At 43.8% G+C, this 18,873-nt stretch overlaps 2 long non-coding RNA genes across 2 annotated transcripts in view; one reads left to right on the top strand and one right to left on the bottom strand.

The window, feature by feature from the left end:
- Positions 1-558: 558 nt before the first annotated feature.
- Positions 559-14,015, top strand: LOC126994831 (uncharacterized). The gene is made up of 2 exons (XR_007749645.1): positions 559-1,098; positions 13,816-14,015. It is a non-coding gene; the product is annotated as an uncharacterized LOC126994831 (long non-coding RNA).
- LOC126994832 (uncharacterized) overlaps positions 13,722-18,873 on the bottom strand; it is an 11,860-nt gene continuing 6,708 nt past the window's right edge. Inside the window, exon 2 of the long non-coding RNA XR_007749646.1 lies at positions 13,722-13,907. This is a non-coding gene — a long non-coding RNA (uncharacterized LOC126994832). The remainder of the gene's footprint in view (positions 13,908-18,873) is intronic.

Raw genomic sequence — 18,873 nt, 5'->3', positions numbered from 1 at the left:
CTCCCGACTCTATCTCTCAGAGTTGATCTTGGTTTGCAGATGCACAGCTGTTCAGCCTTTACTTGAAAGGCTCTTGCTTTTTATTTTGGTTTTTAAAGTCAGCCTTCTCACTGTTGTATAAGAATTCATTCTCCTTATACCAATCGGCAAGATCTTTCTTCTTCAGCTCCAAGTGTGAGAGCTGGCTGAACTTCTTTGTTTCCTGTGAACCTGCTCCTTGTGTCTTGTTGCTGTATGTTCTCCTCCCTTCAAATGAGTCCTAAAGGGGAAGAAATCCGCATTGGGATTTTTTTTCTACAGCAAAGGAAACGGCTCAAGGGCAAAAAAAGGAGATAGTAATGAAAGAAAGCCCACAACTCACTGCCCCTATAGAAAAGCGTTCAGAGGGGTGGCCAAAAGAGAGGTCAATTTCGGGAGGAGAGGTGTCCCGATACCCTCCTCTTGAAAGAGTTCAAGTCATAAGCAGGAGGAAACACAGATGAAGGAAGATTGTTCCAGAGATTACCAATGTGAGGGATGAAAGAGTGACGATGCTGGTTAACTCGTGTGTAAGGGGTTTGACAGTAAAGGGATGAGCTTGAGTAGAAAGTCGAGTGTGGTGAGGGCGTGGGAGGGGGGAGAGGGATGCAGTTAGCAAGTTCAGAAGAGCGGTCAGCCACATATTCCCCCCCCAGAGTCTCCCGTCCCATCCCAACAACCCATCCCTCCCTCCTCCTCTCAGTGCCAGCCACATTCTCCCCTCCCAGAGTCTCTCGTCCCATCCCAACAACCCATCCCTCCCTCCTCCCCTCAGTGCCAGCCACATTCTCCCCTCCCAGAGTCTCCCGTCCCATCCCAACAACCCATCCCTCCCTCCTCTCCTCAGTGCCAGCCACATTCTCCCCTCCCAGAGTCTCTCGTCCCATCCCAACAACCCATCCCTCCCTCCTCCCCTCAGTGCCAGCCACATTCTCCCCTCCCAAAGCCTCCCGTCCCATCCGAACAACCCATCCCTCCCTCCTCTCCTCTGCAGTCCACCTCCAGTCAGCCTGATCAGCCCTGGGGAGCCTGACTGCTCCATCATCTTCAGTCACCCAGGATGTGAAGAACAAACTACAGGTGAGACCAAAAGTTGAGCCTCGGCTAAAATTATCCTGAAATGACATCCCCTAATCTTTGACAACACTCACCTGTCACCTTCTTCAACACTAAACATCCTTAACTGGAAACTTCACATCTCTTTCACTAAATCAGCTTCCTCGAGGATGGGTGTTCTGTATCGTCTCCGCCAGTTCCACTCCCTTACACAGTTGCTATCCATATACAGGGGCCTTGTCTGCCCTCATATGGAGTATGGATCTCATGTGGGGAGGCTCCACTCACACAGCTCTCTTGGACAGAGTGGAGTCTAAGGCTCTTCGTCTCATCTACTCCCCTCTCACTGATAGTCTTCTACCTCTTAAATTCCGTCATCATGTTGCTTCTCTATCTTCTATCAATATTTTCATGCTGACTGCTCTTCTGAACTTGCTAACTGCATTCCTCCCCCCATCCTGTGGCCCCACTCCACTCGACTTTCTACTTTAGCTCATCCATTTACTGTCCAAATCCCTTATGCAAGAGTTAACCAGCATCTTCACTCTTTCATCCCTCACACTGGTAAACTCTGGAACAATCTTCCTTCATCTGTATTTCCTCCTGCCTATGACTTGAACTCTTTCAAGAGGAGGGTATCAGGACACCTCTTCTCTCGAAATTGACCTATCTTGGCCACTTCTCTGAATGCTTTTCTATAGGAGCAGTGAGTTGCAGGCTTTCTTTCACTATTGTTTCCTTCTTTTGCCCTTGAGCTCACACACACACACACACCACACACACACACACACACACACACACACACACACACACACACACACACACACACACACACACACACACACACACACACACACACACACACACCACACACACACACACACACACACACCACACACACACACACACACACACACACACACACACACACACACACACACACACACACACACACACACACACACACACACACACACACACACACACACACACACACACACACACACACACACACACACACACACACACACACACACACACACACACACACACACACACACACACACACACACAAACAAACACACACACACACACACACACACACACACACACACACACACACACACACACACACACACACACACACACACACACACACACACACACACACACACACACACACCACACACACACACACACACACACACACACACACACACACACACACACACACACACACACACACACACACACACACACACACACACACACACACACACACACCACACACACACACACACACACACACACACACACACACACACACACACACACACACACACACACACACACACACACACACACACACACACACACACACACACACACACACACACACACACCACACACACACACACACACACACACACCACACACACACACACACACACACACACACACACACCACACACACACACACACACACACACACACACACACACACACACACACACACACACACACCACACACACACACACACACCACACACACACACACACACACACACACACACACACACACACACACACACACACACACCACACACACACACACCACACACACACACACACACACACACACACACACACACACACCACACACACACACACACACACACACCACACACACACACACACACACACACACACACACACACACACACACACACACACACACACACACACACACACACACACACACACACACACACACACACACACACACACACACACACACACACACACACACACACACACACACACACACACACACCACACACACACACACCACACACACACACACACACACACACACACACACACACACACACACACACACACACACACACACACACACACACACACACACACACACACACACACACACACACACACACACACACACACACACACACACACACACACACACACACACACACACACACACACACACACACACACACACACACACACACACACACACCACACACACTTACTTAGGTTACTTAGGTGATGGCTTCTAGGGGCTTTCAGCCAATGACGGCTCTCCAAGCCCCCCACGTTGAATATCTATAGTTGAAATTCTGGTGTAATCGTTTCACTCCTCAAATCATATGAGACCGTGAAAAGATGTGTCTTCAGTCTCCTTTTGAAGATGCTGATGTTTTCTGACGTCTTGATATTGGCAGGAAGACCATTGTAGAGACGAGGAGCACTATTCATAAATGCTCTTCGCCCAGCCTCTCTATGAAACCTCGGTTCCAGTAGTCTGTCCACTTCAGTGCTGTGTCTCAACGCAATGTCTGTATCCACTCGGAAACTCACAAGCATATCACATATGTAATTAGGCTTCCCATACTTAAGTGCCTGGTACACCATTACACACTGCTTATAAATGATGCGTGCCTTGATCGGGAGCCAGTGTAACTGTATTAACGCAGGAGTTATCCTCTCCCTTCTAGACCGTCCTTTAATCAACCGTGCAGCTCTGTTCATGATTAATTGGAGCTTTTTCAATAAGTAATTTGGCAAACCATAATAAATTGAGTTGCAGTAGTCCAATTTACTCATCACATGATTATGAACAAGTTTCTTCATTATATTCTCGTCCAGATATTTCCTCACAAACGCCAAGTTTTTCAAATGATAACCAGCTACTTGCACTATGTGTTTTATCTGGTCTCTCATCATAAGCTCACTATCAAGCAACACACCGAGGTTTTTCACACATTTGCTCATCGGAATGTCTATATTATTCACTGTCAACGACTGAACCCCAAGCCTCCCATAATCAATCTCACGGCCAACAAACAAGCACTCCGTCTTATCCTCATTTAGTCTTAATTGCCTTGACTCCATCCATTGTCTAATGTCTTCCAGTATGGCACCCAGATGAGCTTCAGCTTCTTGTATATTTGTCACTGACAGGTAGAATTGCGTGTCGTCAGCATACAATTTAAATTTCACTCCATACCTCTCGAGTACCACAGACAAATCCGCAGTATACAAACAAAACAGCACCGGCCCCAATACGCTCCCTTGCGGAACTCCTCTCCTCAAAGGCAATGAGTCTGAAAACTCATCTCCTATCTGTACACAATAGGTTCGACCTTCTAGGTAGCTCTTGAGATATGAGAGAGCACTACGTTCAATACCATTATGTTCACAAATTTCCAATAGCGTATCGTGCACCACTGTATCAAACGCCGCACTCAAGTCCAATAAAAGCAACAATCCACATTCTCCTCCATCCATAAGCACACGCATGTCACTCACAACAGTGCACAGAGCTGTCTCAGTGGAATATAAATTACGATATGCCGACTGATTGTCATGAATCGCACCAACCTTGTTCAGGTGGTCTGTCAGCTGTATAAGAAGAACACTTTCCAAAACTTTAGACTGAAATGTCAAGTTCGACACAGGGCGAAACGAAGAAAGCAACTGTGGGTCTAGATCTCCCTTCAATATAGGCTTAATAATGGCCTGCTTTTCTGAGTTAGGGAACACTCCTTCAGATATACTTGCGTTCACCATCTTTGTCATAATAGTTATCAGCCTGCCGAAATTCACGTTGCCATCAAATATGCTAATTGGCATTGGATCATTAGCACAATGGGTGTATTTTGCTCTCCTTATCACATCCTTAACAGTTGACTCAGTAACAGTTTGAAACACAGTTAATTTCACTTCTGGTTCAGAGATGTGTTCATTCCCAGACACAACGCTATCACTACGACTGAATGCCGAAACAATTCTTCTTATCTTGTTCTCGAAAAACTGTAGAAATTCATTAGCTAACTCACTGTCAACATATCCTTCTGGCAATTTCTGTTTCTTCTTATTTCCGGTCAGATCATCCAGTATCTTGTAAAGTTTATGTATATTTGGTCCAGCCTGTTCAGTTCTCTCTTTATAAAAATTACGTTTTCTTATCTCAATGAGCCTTTTGACATAGTTGCGTGCCCGAGTAAATTCCACTCTACGTTCCTCAGTCCGGTGCCTTCGCCACAGCCTCTCCTTCCTTTTTTTGATAGTTTTCGCTCTTCTGATCTCTTCATTGTACCATGGGGCATTATCTTTCACTTCTATTCTCTTCTCTACTGCAGGACACATATTTTCGTATTCCTCTTTCATCACAGCATTGTAAATACTATATAAACATAGATGACACTCAATTACTGACCCATGATTACATAATTCACCATAGCGTTCCATAATTCTGTCACACATCTGTTTTAATAACGTGTCACAGTTCAAATTCCTTGTAGAACGAAAGTTAATTTGCTTAAACTGTTTTCTGTTGAGTTTCAAGGATATACTAAAAGACACAAATTTATGTACCGGGGAAAGGGAGCATAAGTCATCCACATGAAGCTCACGTACCAGTTCACCTGATCTATCAATCAACACCAAATCAATGATATGTCCACAAATCGATGTAGGTCGATCCACAACATTGGCGAGATTGAACACTGATATCATATCAATAAAATGTTGCACATAGCGAGCCTCAGGATCATCCAGCCAAAGATTGAAATCACCCCACACTATAATATTCATGGACACCATATCAATAGTTTCTAAGTATAGTCCAAACTCCTCTATAAACAAGCTGAGGCTAGTAGATGGTGGCCTGTACACTGTTATAATTGTCAGTTTATTCCCATTTGTGTCACACTCAACTTGCAACAGTTCGAAGCTGTTATAAGATGGGGGCTCACACTTCTTTACTTTCTTCATAGCATTGGAGACGAACAACCCCACACCACCCCCACGACCGTCTCTCCTTGAATTGTGCAAGAAAGAATGAGTCACAGGAGTCATTTCCTTCATCACTGCAGAGTCAAAGTCCGTCAGCCAAGTCTCAGTAATAGCATAAAAATCAAGTTGTTGACTATTGATAATTTCCCTTATTTCAAAAGTCTTGTTTCTTGCCGACTGCACATTCAATAGTCCACACTTAATCCTTTGCATATCAGAAGCCATGGTCAGTGCTGAGTCTAATCCTATTTATTTCGGCGGCAAAAATAGGACAAGATAGACTGCTCACTCCGTGATCATCCCGACGTTTTGCCATATTGCAGTTCAAGCACTTCCTCACATCAGACCGACATGTGCGCCCCTCATGTTCACCAGCACACTTGTAACAATGAGGAGCCTGACCGTTGGCCTTGGCCTGGCAATTCCCCATCTTGTGGCCAAACTTCAAGCAGTGGTAGCACATCAATGCATGGTAGCAATCACGCACCTGATACACACCCCACTTCATCTTTAAATTGTCATTTTTCCTATGAATGAAAGCACGAACCTCTGGATCACATTTCAGCACATAGTGAACAGTCCCTCCAGCAGCAGGTTTATGGAAGATAACACTCATCTTATCCTTCACTCCATCAATCATGCTCAGATCATTTCTCTCAATAACTGTCTCAATGATTGAATCACCATCCTCCACCTGAGCAACATTGCAGATCATAATCTTTGGGTTCAGACGCCTCCCACATGAAACATTCAGATTATCAACACCGTGCAACTTATTCTGTGCCTCAGTTCGACTCTCCTCAGACTCAAAGTTCATCACAATGTTTCCCTTCCATGTGAGCTTCGAATCCAGTATCTGAACATCAGACAAAACCTCCTCTACTTTTTTCTTCATATCAACCGCTTTCTCATTACCTCCCGCCTTAAGAATAAGCAAGTTCTTGTTTTCTGTCCTTCTTTCCTCTTCCTGCCTCTTGACACTACCTCTGCCCACCGTGCACCGCCACCATCATCATCAATCTCACGACCGGTTTGAGCTGAAACCGCCTCTTCAACTGCCGTTGTTACCCCTGCAGCCAAAACAGGCAATGCTGCCTCCACACTTGCCCGAAGGTTCGCTCCCTGCATCTCATTCATCCTTTGTTGCAATTTAGTCAATTCCATTTTTAAATCTTTCATACCAACAACCAAGTTAGTAACAAGATCATAATCTTTTGAAGAGGTAGGGAAACCTCCGCCTTGGCCGGTCATGACGTCATCAGCCCCCCGACCTCGTGCCTGACTATCATCCCCTCCACTCAGTAGTTTCGCCACTTCTTCATATCCCTCAGTTCTACTTTCCACGCAAATTTCACGTATATGTGATTCTTGAAGTGAAATATTTCACAGCTATATGTATCGGCAGTCCAGTACACTTAACATGAAACAAGCTACCACACTGATCACACTTCACTGCCGCAGTTTCCATCCGAGTTAAACACTTTCCACATTTCTGGTCTATCAATTTCACTAATTTACTTTGAAGTAAATTTTCCATACTTTCATATGCCAGATGGCTCTTGGATAAGACGCAACCGAGGAGCAACACACACACACACACACACCACACACACACACCACACACACACACACACACACACACACCACACACACACACACACACACACACACACACACACACACACACACACACACACACACACACACACACACACACACACACACACACACACACACACACACACACACACACACACACACACACACACACACACACACACACACACACACACACACACACACACACACACACACCACACACACACACCACACACACACACACCACACACACACACACCACACACACGCACACACACTGTTCATTACTTTTACTGTCTTATGCTTTCCGTACACACACCATTTCCCATGTTAAAATATTTTAAAGAGAAAAAGATATGTAAGTGTTGTGGGGTGATCAAAAATATGGAAAGCTTGTGCAACCTCCAACCCACGGGCCAGAGACGGAACTCATGGTCCGTCACCCTGCTTGATATGTGTATAACAATCTGGCCCGCAACTTTGTGTAATGAGGAGCAGAAGGCAAGGTACCGCACCTCTTCTTCCGTGAAATTATACTCTCTTCTCTCAAATACATTAAGCATGTAAAACGCATCGTTGCCATGTTTGGCAATGTTGTGAACAACTCTTTTCAAAAATGAAATATACAAAGTCTCACATACGCTCCCAGCTGAGTGACCACCTCATCAGTCAATCCAGACATTGAGTCACCTCTCCGTGGCACCAACCATCCCACTAATATGATAAAACTGTTGTCTGCACTCACTGATGTGCATGGTTTTCAATAAATTTCTTGTAATCTAGTCAATGTGTGCCTGATAATTATCTATAAAGTTTTTGTACAGTCACTTTTGGGTTCTCCTTGGCACTCCAGTGCACCTAGAAGCTGTCTCTACCCCTGCCTGGCACTGTGAAGCTTGCCGACCCCTGCCCTAGAGGATTGTGTGTGTGTGTGTGTGTGTGTGTGAGAGAGAGAGACAGAGAGAGAGAAAGTTTTCAGGAGTAGACTAACCATAGTTTTTGTATATAGTGAGATAATCTACTCAACCAAGATGGTTCATAATGGAAGACTAATGCAATAGAGTGTCACTGACTGCTATATGTAAGTGCCAAGTGATATAGGGTATTAATATAGCTGTGACGTTTAGTGTAACATGGTGTGAAGGGTGTGGCCTGATGGTGTGTGGGCTCTGGTGTGGCTGGGTGCGCTATGTGGTTTGATGTTCCTGGCTGTGATGGGGGATGTGGTGTGATGTGTGGTGTGCTAGGATCTATTATGAGGTGTGGTGTGATGTTGCTGGTGTGGCTTATCATGATCTGATATGGGGTGTGGTGTGGCTTGACTGGGTGGTGTAGATATGGGGTGTGGTGTGGCTGGGTGTGATGCAGTGTGGTGTGGTTTATCATGGTCTGATATGGGGTGTGGTGTGGCCTGACTGGGTGGTGTAGATATGGGGTGTGGTGTGGCTGGGTGTGATGCAGTGTGGTGTGGTTTATCACGGTCTGATATGGGGTGTGGTGTGGCCTGACTGGGTGGTGTAGATATGGGGTGTGGTGTGGCCTGACTGGGTGGTGTAGATATGGGGTGTGGTGTGGCTGGGTGTGATTTATCATGATCTGATATGGGGTGTGGTGTGGCTTGACTGGGTGGTGTAGATATGGGGTGTGGTGTGGCTGGGTGTGATTTATCATGATCTGATATGGGGTGTGGTGTGGCTTGACTGGGTGGTGTAGATATGGGGTGTGGTGTGGCTGGGTGTGATGCAGTGTGGTGTGGTTTATCACGGTCTGATATGGGGTGTGGTGTGGCCTGACTGGGTGGTGTAGATATGGGGTGTGGTGTGGCTGGGTGTGGCAGGTCTGATGTGGGGTGTGGTGTTTAGCATGGCTGGATCTGATGGGTGGTGTGGCGTGGCTAAGGCATTAACCCGGTGGTAGCTGCGGGGATCATGGTTCTTAAAGGCCGCTCCCTCTAAGCGAGAATAATGAGAAAAAATCATCTCACACAAACCATTTCATAATATGTGTCAATGCATTTGTGATCAGTTTACGCATCATCTATTTAGGGGGATTTATATCATGGCAAGAATTTGGCCCATCGCTGGTACGTGGTAAAGCCACAAATTTGTCCCGTTGCTGCTACCGGGTTAATAGATAGCAAAGGCACAGCTGCTGGCCATGTAGCTGTGCCTCGGTATGGCGTTAAGCCTCATCCACCTGATTTGGTTTGTCCGGGCTTTGTTTACAATGTTATTTATATTTTTATTAAAGTAAGTGATGATGTATGTATGTATGTATGTATATAACTAGAATGTCAACAATACCTCCGCTTATTCTTTTGACCTGTTCCACTTTGCATCGCTTTTTAGGTCCTCCTTGGTACTTCTTCACACTTAGTTACTCAGTCATAGTTAAAATTTGGCTTCTGTCATGTGCAAATCAGGATGGGACAAACCAAATCAGGGGCGAGACTCAACGCCACACTGGGACCACCAGGTAGACATGGCCACCTCAAACAGGCAGGCAGGGTGAAGCTCCCTTAGATACACTCACCAAAACCTTCTCCAACACTGTAAGCATCCCAGCCATTCTGAGATACACAGACCAACAATTGTGAGACACTTCTCCCTGTGTAGAACGTGTTAGCCCTGTGTACTCATACTCAACGAAGGAGTGAGGTGCCAGTGACTCAGGATCACATGTGCACTGATGAGCCTTGACGCTTGATCTAGATAATGCATTGCTCATATTCTGTGCTGGAAATATATCGTTGACGTAAGCGTACTATAATAATTGGTTGGGGTGATAATTCTTCACCACAAGGGTGGTTGTTCGTCTACAAGATGCCATTCTGGTGCTAACTAACTCAGCTCTGAGTCACTGACAAAAGGTCATCAATGCATTACATAAATTATTGACAATTATTATGAGACTGTGGTGTGGATTCAATTATTATGTAAGCCACTCCACTCAGGACATTGATCGCTATTCTTGGACTCTTCAGACTCTCACATCAGTTATTCTTAAATGCCAAAAAAAAGGCAAAATGTGTTCTCAGGAGTATTTCTTGAGTTAATGATACAGAGTCTTGTCAGACTCCCACCAGGGTCAAGATACCACCCATGGAAAAGCCCACAACTCCTACTAAAGCCATGATGAATGTGTGTGTGCTTGGGGACCATTGTCAGGCAGTTTAAATGCTGTGGCTGACCTCATTCCTATTCAGTTGAGGGAATGATAGTGCCAGGTGGTAGTTTAGAAGCATAATTGCCAGTAAAATTATACAGAATTATATGCCAGAATTAATACGTAAACCACATACTGCATCATTATGGTTACATATATACAATATATGAGGATGGGAAGTATTTATTTGGTAATGAGGGTATGCACCCCTATGGTAATTACTCTGTTAAGTCTGCTTTGAGGCCTGTCACTAGTGGAGCCTGTGGCCACATATCTGCAGACCCATTCATCGTGCTACGTTAGAGATGGACACACCAATTGGCTGTGCTATTTGGCGATAACTGAGGCCTTCACCATTAAAGATAATGATGACTTTGCGCCTGTCTTGTGGGGTCTGCATTGACACTAATTTCATCATGAATTAGGCTGGTATACTCTTTCACTTCTCACATCAGCTATTTCTAAAGGTCAAAGAGGGAGTCAGTCAGGTTCCAGTGAGTGTTCTTTAGGTTCATGCTACTGAGGAAGGGTCAAACTAGCACCAGGGTCGTAAAACTACCCCTGGAAATGTTCAAAACTCCCACGAAAGCCTTACCAAATCTGTGTTTTTAGGTTCATGATACAGAGGAAGGATCAGACTACCACCAGGGTCACACAACTACCCCTGGAAATAAACAAAACCCCCATGAAAGCCTTGCCAAATGTGTGTTTTTAGTTCACGGTACAGAATAAGGATCAAACAGCTATAGTATAATAATTTCAAATAGTCCTTTTGGGCATTTGATTCAGATTCCCTTCCTCTCCTATCTTATCTATAGGCAACATATGAGAGGGAAAAATAGGTGTTGGGACTGTGTGGCAGAGCAGAGGGAGGAAAGGACCCAAGGAAGTAAATGCAAAATGGACTATTTGAAATGGTTTGACTATAGGCCCTTCCAGGCAGACGTCGCAACCCACGGTGGCATTAGGGACTGATATGTATGGGACTGTGCATTGTGGTTCACTGAGGGTTTTCGTGACTCCCTACTATCACACTGACACTTTTCCCTCCCCCGTAAACCTGAGTTTGCTTCGTTGTGTTATCTTGGAATGGTGTGGTGTCGCTGGCAGACACAGACACCATGGAAAGAGCTCTTGCCCGGGGAGAAGCAAGGCGCACAGGTTTATCCATGGCCTTAAAAGATCTCCCTTGTAACCACCTTATTGTATAGCAGGTTGGACCAATCCTAAAGGACTCAGACGGCAGTGAACACATAAAACTCCAAACGTATGATGTAAGTGTTTTGCCTAAACGAACAACACTGAGGATACTGAGACTATCGCTGGTCACACCGAAAAGGTTTAGGCCAAAGGCTCAGAGGCTCCACGTTCATTTCAGTCTGGGGATAAGTGAAAATTTTTTGGCCAGGGGCAGTTTACTCAAAAAACATGCATTTGACACGGCTTTCATAAGATTTCTGGTTACTTTCAGGGGTAGTTTTATGACCCTGGTGGTAGTTTGACCCTTCTTCTGTACCATGAACCTAAGTAACACACATTTGACATGGTTTTTGTAGGATTTTAGGGCATTTCCAGGGCTAATTTGATGACCCTGGTGATAGTGTGACCCTTCTTCTGAACCGTGAACCTCAGAAACACACATTTGACATGGTTTTCGTAGGAGTTTAGGGCATTTCCAGGGCTAATTTAATGACCCTGGTGGTAATGTGACCATTTTTCTGTACCATGAACTTACAATAACACTCTGTAGAACTTCACTCATCTTCTCGGCTTTTGGAAACAGTTGATGAGATAGGCGGAAACATGTATGAATACTGACCTAGGCTTGTATTGAGTTACGGTAGCCCCCTGTTAGTCAGTTAGCTAGTTAATTAGTTCATCCATTAGTTAATTAGTTTATTGAGTCATTAGTTAGTAAGCAGTCATCGCATGTAGTTAATCAATTAGTTCATTTATTAGTTCATTCATTAGTTAATTAGTTTATTGAGTCATTAGTTAGTTAGTAAGCAGTCATCACACGTAGTTAATCAATTAGCTCATTCATTAGTTAGTTATATATAGGTGTGTGTGAAGGCAGTGCCGTGATTAATAATTATATAGGCCTGCACGTCCCAGCAGAGGTCAGAATAATCCACATAACAATAATCTTTCTGTATTATGTTCTCATCACTAATTTCCTTGTAATTTCATTGATTTTTTTCCTCTCGTTAACAAGGGTCTTTATACTGTACCTTATGGGGTCGGCCGGGCTGTGGTGACTCTTCCCTCCTGCTGTTCATCCTTCCTCCCTTCTACTGCCATTTCTGCCCCTTCCTCTCCCTCGTATCTTATTTTTTCCTCCTCCCTGATAGATATTCCTTCTCTTGTCTTCCTCTATATCTTTGTCTCTTCCCTTTTACTTCTCTTCATTTCATATTCTCCTCCTCCTCACTTTCTCTCCTCTCTATACATATAATCGTTCCATGTTATGACCATCAATGCATTCCTCCTCAGTGTGTCCTGATAAGAGGGATTAAATGACCAATTATTCAGTAAATTATGGGTTAAGTTTCCCTCCCAGAACACATTTCAAGACTTCCGAACCTTGCTTATAATATATACAAGGTCCCTTATGCCCCTCTCGGCTGGACTCTGGGTAATATTGGCTTTGGTCTCAGATTATGACGTCTTTTGTTAGATTTCTCCTTCGTTTTTGTATACAATATACATGGATGTTTTCAATTCAGTTTCATTAATTATTCTGTCCTCATTATTTCTACATCTGTTCCTCTTGGCTTTTGTGCTCACTTAGACCATCCCTTCATCTTGGCTTTTGAATTGTCTGCTAATGTTGCCCTGTCTTTATATTAATTGTTTTATATGCTTAATATATTTTCTGTTACATAGCTTGAATATTCCAGAAATTCATCTAAAATATGCCTCTTTTGGCCAGAAATAAGCAAAAAATAGTAGGAAATTTTAACCTTAAATTTGTCCCTAAGTCAATTATACTTCAAAGCCTCTCCGGAGAAAGATTGCAAACTGTTCGGGTGTTTTATAATTTAAAAAAAAAAAAAAAATCTTAGGGTCTATGTTTATTGAGAGCAAAGTCAAAACAGAGTACATTTCCTCCAAGACAAGGCCGATTCATCTTGACGTTCTCTCCCCCTCCAGAGCATGTGGTGTGTGCTGGGATGCCTTGCAGGAGATCACGCTGGGATACGAAGCCGCCCCTCAAGAGATGGAGTCCATTCAGCTGTTCAATTCTGCCGAGGGAAAAGAATCATTCAACTCTGAAGACTGCCATGGATTCTTATGTATTAGCTAGCGAGATGTGAACTTTCTATCTCGTGAAAATAAAGTTCAGGGACGTATCTTGTGTTTTATTTTACAAATAACCATTGTGCTAAATCTCCGGACGCCAGAAGAAGTATAATGGACTTAGTACAGATTTTCAAGCTATTTTTACTGCTAGTTATGGCAAATTTTGTTCATTTTAAAGCCAATTTTCATATATTTTTTGTCTAAAACTGAATTTTTTGTTATTTTGATCATTTTAAAATTTAAGCAAGGAGAAACTAATTTAAACCACAAAAAACAACATATTATAATATAAGTATAACAAACTAATACAAGGAAAGAAACATTAGAAATATAAGCTTATGAGAGAGGAAGATGAACAACTTTTTAAGAGGAGAGAATGACGAGAGATTGCATACATAGGTCAAAATAGTTAAGCAACGGAAATGAAGGGAACACAAGAACATTAAACAAGACCTAAATCAGACGTCTATAAAAATAAGAGAACTCGAGAGATTGCATATACGTAACGAGGTCAAAAAAGTTCAAGAAAAAGCCGTAGAAATGAAGGGAAGTCATTACCTTACAAGACAAAGTCATAACACAACAGACAGACATCAAGAAAAAGACAACTCAAAATCAGAGAAAATCACAAACGAGAAGAAAGGTTACGAGAGAGAGAGGGAGAGAGAGAGAAGGAACAACAGACCCCTACAAATGTGTTGCTCCCTGCTCATGTGAGACAAGCCATATGCACAAGAAACTGATTACCCTGTTTCTGCGCTTTTCTCAGGCATTAGAATGAACTTAAATCCACCATAACGACTCAACATCTTTGAATTTTAGTCTGATGAGGCCTGAATAGTTGGTCTATGCCAGGCAAGTGATATCTCAAGATGAACCCTCATGGCGCTTACCTCACTTAAGCAGGGAGGGAGCGACACAATTATATCAACAAGGGAGTCATAAAGGAACATGGTACAGAGATGAATATATGAGAGATTACTGTGAGATATATATACACCTTAGACAAGAGAGAGAAATATGGTCAGCACGAGAGGGTGGAAAGACGAGAGCTTGCACATATGAGAAAATAAAAGAACAATTATGTTGAAGAAAATTTAAGATTACTATGAGATATATACACCTTAGACAGTAAGATGAACAGACAACATTACAAGCAGGAAAAACAAGAGCGCTTGCAGACATAATAAGGAGGATAAAATAAAAGAATATGTATACAGAGATTAATATTTGAGGCATCCGGCAGAGAAGTGTCATAAGAAACATAGACCCTTGTGTATAGTGTACGGAGTCACTTTTCCCTTGCACTTTACATCTTAACAGAGCTATTATGTTCTAGTTTGCATTGGGAAAGGCAGACAAAACCTCCCACAAAAAGAACAAGGAATGAATGCAAGGGAAAAGCACCCTTATATGGGGTGTACGGAGGGCTGGAAGTCCCGTAAACTGTCCTGGGAATGTTAACAAACTAATTTACGTAACAATAGGTCACTGTGCCTTACAGTTTCTCTTCCGGAAGCCTCGTATATATATTAAAAGCTGTGGAGAAATGAAATCAGAGAAATAACTGGGATAATATATATACAGAGAAAAAGGATTTACACAAGAGGGATTTACGTACGAGAGGAAGAAAGACAGGTAGAGGGAGGTAAAATGGAGGAGACGAGAGGTGGAGAGAGAATGTGTGGAGGGAGGAAGGCTATGAGAGAAGGAAAAATTAAGGATTTACATACAAAAGGAACAAAGGTAGGTAGAGAGAGGTAATATGGAGGAGACGATGAGGTGGAGAGATGGACATCTGGGAGGAGGAAAAATTAAAATGAGAGATAAATGCAGACACTGAGATAGAAGAGAAAGATGAGGAGGAGGAGGAAGGAGAAGAATCTACAATCATCAAGAGAGGAGAGACCTGGAGGAAGATGAGAGGAGGAGGAAAAAGGAACGTCATAGAGGAGTCTACCAGTGTCAAGTGCTGGTTCATGGTACGTATTTGAGCTTTCCTTCCTAAGAGAGAAGTCTTAAATGAATGGATAAGAACAGATAGAAAGGCACGGTACAACTGATATTTGGTCAGTGTTCTCGGACGGTTCCGCCTCACATTAACTACTTTCAAAGGCCGTAAAGGAGATTAATCTATTCTAATGAGCGTTTTCCTAGGGTTTGTGGTACATTAGAAGGGTCACACTACCACCAGTCATAAAACTACCCCTGGAATGCCCACAACTAAGAAAGCCTTGCTAAATATGTGTGCTTTGGCGACAAAATGTTTAAAAATATGGCCCTCGGACACTTTGCTCCCTCACGTCAACTACTTGCAAAGGCCGAAACGAAGATCAGTCAGGTTCTAATGAGTGTTTTTTCGGTTCATGGTACAGTGCAAGGGTTAAACTACCACCAGGGCCCTGTTAAATTAATGTCTTTGGGACGGCTTTTTAAAGATATTTTCTTTATTTTTTATTTTTTTGACATCTCAGCCTATAGCGCCAGTAGGCTTTCTTCAGGGTAGGCGCCTAGCTGGTGGTTGGCCCAAGCCTGTCATGGCGCAGGTAACTTTTTTTTTATAGTGGCGTCAGTTATGCTTGGCTCATGCTGCCCCCCGGAACTCATTCTTGATTCACTTGGACGGTTTCTTCTAGAGTCAGGGTTGATGGGTTGTCTTCAGGACATGTGGGTAGTCTTAGGCCACTCAGCGGTGACTGAAAATCCCAGGTAACAGCGTGGGGATTCAAATCAACGTTGTCCATGGCGTGGTGAATGCTGGCCCAGCACACTAATCACTCAGCCACCGTCTACCCTATGGCCCTCAAACAGTTCGGCCTCTCATTACAACTACTTTCAAAGACCAAAAAGAAGTTTAATCAGGTTCTAATGGCTGTTTCTTTTAGATTCAGGATACATGGGAAAGGTTAAACTACCACCAGTCATTAAACTACCCCTGGAAATGTCCAAAAACTCCTACGAAAGCCCTGTTAAAGGTGTGTGCCAGGGGACTCCCTAAAGGGTGGGTGAATGGTATTTTCTGGCTGCCAGGTGAAGGGCGAGTGATGTGTTGTTGCAGTCTGCCTAATCCTACATAATTCTGCAGTCTGCGTGGGAATTTAAGGGTCAGCGTGACTCCCAGGCTGCCACACAACTCCTTCGTGACACTCTCAGTGATGCTGTGACTGTAACAATGGCAGGAGGAGAGGTTTTTGTACCTTCCTCATCTGATTCTGCACCCGAGTGTCCACGGCCAGTGACCTCGACTCCTCATAAGCCTCGTCCTCCTCCCAAAACAGCTTTCAGTGTGGGCACAATTGAGAGAGGGCTGAAAGTGATTTTTTGAAGCCTTGAAAGTGGTGATTTCATGGTACATCCCCGCCCTTTAGGGGTTAGGCCAGTATTTTTAAACATATTAGAACCAAAGTATGCCTATTTAAAAAGCCTCTTGTAGTAGGAGTTGCCTGGGAATTGAGCCCGGGCTCTCTTGGTTGTGAGCCGAGTGTGCTATCCACTGCACCACGAAGCCCCCGACTGTATTGTAACCCTGGTGATTGAGCTGGAAAACCACCCACGGGAACCCAGCTAACCTTCTCTGTGGCCTTGGGAAATGGTCGTAATGGGAGCCTGATACATAAGAATCTGGACCTTGATCCAAAAATAAATACGCACGCAGCTGGGTTTTTTTATATTTTTTATAGCAGTAATGCTAAAGTCTTAACATCAGTTTTAGCAAGGCAAGTTCATGTAAGGAGACTACATCCAGAGGTAACAAAGGCCTTGAAAAATAGTTGTAATGGGAGCCAGACATGTATAAGAACATAGACCTTAACCAGAAAATCAAGCCAGGCAGTTGTTTTATCATAGAGCAGCAACGTGTTGACAGCAGTGTTAGGAAGGCAGAGACTAGATTTAGTGGTAACAAAGGCACATGTAACCAAAGCATGCTCAGAAAGGCGCCAAGGAGCAAGGAGGCACCACTGGGAAGGTGAACTGAGACTATGCTATACATCTATACAACTGCCCTGACTGGTTCAGGCTGCATTGAGATTGACATGACAGTTGGTACGGAATGGATGATATTTAATTAGTATGTACGGTAGAGGCCAATATTATTAAATGAATCGGGTTTTCAAGGATGGTTCTCCAGTTCAAGGTGCAGAAGCCATGCAAAATTATCACTGGGATCACAAAACAGTCTAAGAAGCTGAGCACCTTCTATGAGCGGCCAAATACGTCCATATATTAGGTAGCACATATTTCCCTCAGCACCAGGAGGAGATTGGTTCCCTGCATGGTACAGAGGAAAATGAAGCAGTACTGTGGGTGTGAAGGTTTTAAACCCACTGTATACATCACATCCAGGGCTAGTTTTAGAACCCCGGTGGTAGTGTGACCCCTTCAATGTACCCTGAACATGAAGAAACCCACATCTGACAAGGCTTTGGTAGAGGTTTTGGGCATTTTCAAAGATAGTTTTAAGACCCTGGTGGTAGTGTGACCCTTCCTCTGTACCCTGAACCTGAGAAATATAATTAAAAAGGCTTTCACAGGGCATTTTCAGGGGTAGTTTTATGCTTTACAATTGTTATCCTCAAGATTCAGCTCATGAGTGGACTTGTGCAAACCCTTCTGTTAGATTTTTGGGTCAGTAACCTTTCTTTCTTTCCCTTTCTCTTAGTTGTTTCCTTTTCTCCTTTGTCTCACAGTTTGTTTGCTGGTGATTCCCTTCTCCTGTCCCCCCAATACAGGGCATCTAGTGAGCATGCAGCCGTCAACACCACCATCTCCGGAGTCTCCTGATCTGATTGGGTATATTTTAGCACCTCCCTGCACTGTGCTTGCCTGACAATGAGGCCAACAAGGAAGGAATGGAGAAGGAGAAAGCTGCTGCTGGGAGGGATTTTAGTGGTTCATGGTACAGAGGAA

This window comes from Eriocheir sinensis, unplaced genomic scaffold, assembly GCF_024679095.1.
Source record: "Eriocheir sinensis breed Jianghai 21 unplaced genomic scaffold, ASM2467909v1 Scaffold889, whole genome shotgun sequence".
Lineage (NCBI taxonomy): Eukaryota > Metazoa > Arthropoda > Malacostraca > Decapoda > Varunidae > Eriocheir > Eriocheir sinensis.
This window is presented reverse-complemented; position numbering and strand designations above follow the sequence as displayed.